The sequence below is a fragment of the Carya illinoinensis genome, chromosome 6, assembly GCF_018687715.1.
Source record: "Carya illinoinensis cultivar Pawnee chromosome 6, C.illinoinensisPawnee_v1, whole genome shotgun sequence".
In the NCBI taxonomy this organism is placed as follows: domain Eukaryota; kingdom Viridiplantae; phylum Streptophyta; class Magnoliopsida; order Fagales; family Juglandaceae; genus Carya; species Carya illinoinensis.
In genome coordinates this window covers 9,470,101-9,473,313 of record NC_056757.1, presented here as the reverse complement: position 1 = coordinate 9,473,313, position 3,213 = coordinate 9,470,101, and the positions used below count along the sequence as shown (strand labels likewise).

At 32.2% G+C, this 3,213-nt stretch overlaps 1 long non-coding RNA gene across 1 annotated transcript; it reads right to left on the bottom strand.

Moving 5' to 3' along the window:
- Positions 1 to 513: 513 nt before the first annotated feature.
- LOC122314098 lies at positions 514 to 1,687 on the bottom strand. Its single transcript, XR_006243602.1, has 2 exons — positions 1,213 to 1,687; positions 514 to 1,129 (listed from the first exon to the last, which is right to left on the bottom strand). It is a non-coding gene; the product is annotated as an uncharacterized LOC122314098 (long non-coding RNA).
- Between the last annotated feature and the right edge of the window lie 1,526 nt (positions 1,688 to 3,213).

The window sequence follows — 3,213 nt, the reverse complement described above, 5'->3', positions numbered from 1 at the left end:
TAATCAGGACTCTATAAATTACCAACCTATACCTATAAAGAATCCCTTTTTCATTTTAGGAATCCGGTTTGACCCTCTCCTGGTGTATAAATTATGCCTCAATTCAGACATGTTTCCACCTTTTTTTGGTTTCCTTTTTGGGTACTGATGTCAATCCTGCGTAACAATGAAATTAAATGAGAGAGAGAGAGAGAGAGAGAGAGAGAGAGAGAGAGAGAGAGAGAGAGAGAGAGAGAGAGAGAGAGAGCCATGGATCTGTGAGCTCCTCTTCGTTCTGTGGAAGTTGCCTATATATCTTAATTAGCTTGAGGTTTATCAGTCATAAGAAAGACGTCGTCACAACCTGAGAAATGCAACCCCAGAATCTCCCAAACCCATACTAGAGAACCAAAAGAAATAACACTGTCAAGGAAATTATGAAAGGGTCAGCAGCTAGTTTCTCAAGCTTAATTAATGAAATGCTTGCCTAGCTAGATTTTGGCTAAAGAACTAAGAGAAGTAGATGAAAAAAGATTAACTACACACATTAAATTCAATAAGATTAATTTTAACAGAACCTACAGAATTAAGAAGAAGACTGCAAAAGAAACGAGAGAATTATCACTAGCCTCCATACTATCTTCCTCTTTTTTTTTTCTCGGTCTCAGCATTGCCAAACTGTCCCTGACGCCATTCATGATCTTGACTGAAAAGGCTAGAGTTATACTCTCATTCTAATACAAGGTGAAAAAGCGAACAAAAGCTTTAGCTTATAACAGACCAAAGACTTGAGTGTCTAGCATTAAAGACTCAACCATACACAATATTGCAGAAGAAAACTACCCTCAGATTCTCACCTAGTTGTGAAGAGGATTTGGACCCGTATGAATTATTCTCTTGTCGTCTTCATATAGCGTGTCCGGCTCCCCATTCGTGGCCGAAACCTGAACCGGAGTGCTTGAAGGTGCATGAAACAACGGTGTCTCGGAAAAATGTTCTTTCCGGGGCACCGGAGACCTAAAGAACCGCTCGCTGACGTCATGAGCAGCAAAATGCCAACTTATCTGCGTGAAAATTAAGACTACCCACAAGAGAAAAATCGCAGTAGTCGCTCCAGCTTGCCTCGGCACTCTTGCTGATGATCTGGGACCTTCGGAACGAATAATCATTTGCATTATAAACTATAGTGATAACGACTAAAAGCAAATAGGACTGCTGTTTAATTATTCAGACCAGCCAAAGGAGGACCATAAGAATTAAGAAGGAAGAAGCATGCAGGAAGAGACGTTCCACGCACAAGTGTAGTAGAGTGAGTGAGAATATGCAGGAGGGACAAGACTCGAGTTCTTTGGTGCTTCCTTGTCTTGTGGGTCTAGTCACATGAGCTTCATCCTTCATTCCTGGAACCTTCTAAGACTTCTTATTTCACTTCTGAATCTTTGGAGTTTGCACCTTTTACTCGCATATTTTAGCACACCGATTTGTCACCTTTTTTTTTTTTTTTAATTTAATTTAATTTTAATTTTGTTAAACTTTTTCTGGCCATGTTGGCTTGGGGAGGGTGCGACTGTCCAGTCATAATAGCAGTTGCCTCCGGTATTATATTCAAAAGAACAAACGTATAAACGTGGAGCATATAAGTGTTGAACGGCTATTTTAAAAAATATAATTTATTATTAAAAGATAATTTATTTTTATATAAATTTTATATTTATATTTTTTAAATTATTATATAATATTTATATACTCACGATTATAATTATTATTTCAAAATCAGATGGTATTGGCAAACAAACTTGGATATACATCCATCCTATAGAGAAATGTGTTAATTAGAAAACCACATGTAGTTTTTGGATAAGTTTTGCATATTTATTTTAAGAATAATTAAATTAAATTTATGTAAAACTTTTTATTTTTAATAATATTTAATTTTATTTATTAAAATTTATACATTCTATCTATTGATATATTTATTGAAAAATGCTTAGACCATTGCTGGTACGTAGCTCCTGTTGAGAGCTACCTCTAGCCTTTTTTTTTTTTTCTCTCTCTTTTTTTTATTTAATGATTAAGTAAATAATTTTTAATAATATTATAATTTTTTTAAAAATATTAAAAATTAAAAATAAAAACACACTATAACTAGCGAGAGATAGGGAGCGGCAGCACTACTTATTTCTCTTGGCTTCAGAGATTTGCTATCATTATTTCATCGTTTCAATTGAATTTGTTTTCTCTGATCATCATGACTGAATTGCCCCCTTTCACTTTTGATCATGTGCTTCCATTTCAGTGTCTCAGCCTGTCCTCACTTGGATCGAGTTTGACTTCCAAAAGCACGAACGTACTGGTGTCTCCTTGTCATAATGAGGAGCTTGTAACAGTGAATATGTAGGGACCCCCCCCCCTCTCTTTTTTCTGGCATTATTTAAATAGACTTTGGAAAAAACTGATGATAACTAATCTGGACAAAAAGAGGTCTTATATATAAATTTTAAATGTATAAATTTTGTATAAATATTTTATAAAAAAAAGTTTTAAAATTTGATTTTTAAAGTGGGCTCCGCATTTTTACAAAAAATTTGAGTAAATTTTCGTTTACTTTCACAACTCTTATCAACTTATTTTATCTTATTCTATATATTCATTACAATTTTTTTAGACTTTTATATAAAATAAATTAAATAATTTAACTTTTTTTTAATTTTAAAATAAAAATAATATTAAAAAAATTTTTATAATAATATTTTATTTAACTTTTAACTTTAATTTCAACTCAACTCATTTTGTCTCAATTTTTTCTATTAAAAAAAAACAAGATTTTACATTTAAGACTTGTTATCAGCATTATTCATCTGACAAAACATGATTCAATAATATTAATTATGGACATTTGCTCAAAAAACAAGAGCTAGGTGGAGAGATAGATCTGCATTGAAAGCGATAAATAAAGTAAAACAAAGTGCATTAAAAAAAGAGAAATGATATTTATAATCGTGATTGTACAAGCGGCGTGCAGTCGCTTTGAAAAAAATTAATTAATATGAGACCCACATGAAAAAAAAAATTAACTTTTTAATCATGGACTCTATTTTTTTCAAAGTGATTGCACATTATTTACAATTTTATGACTGTATATAACATTACTCTTAAAAAAAATGCTCACACACGCACACAAAAAAAGATCATATTGATAAAGGTCTGCCTCTGTCTCTAATTTAAAACAATAAA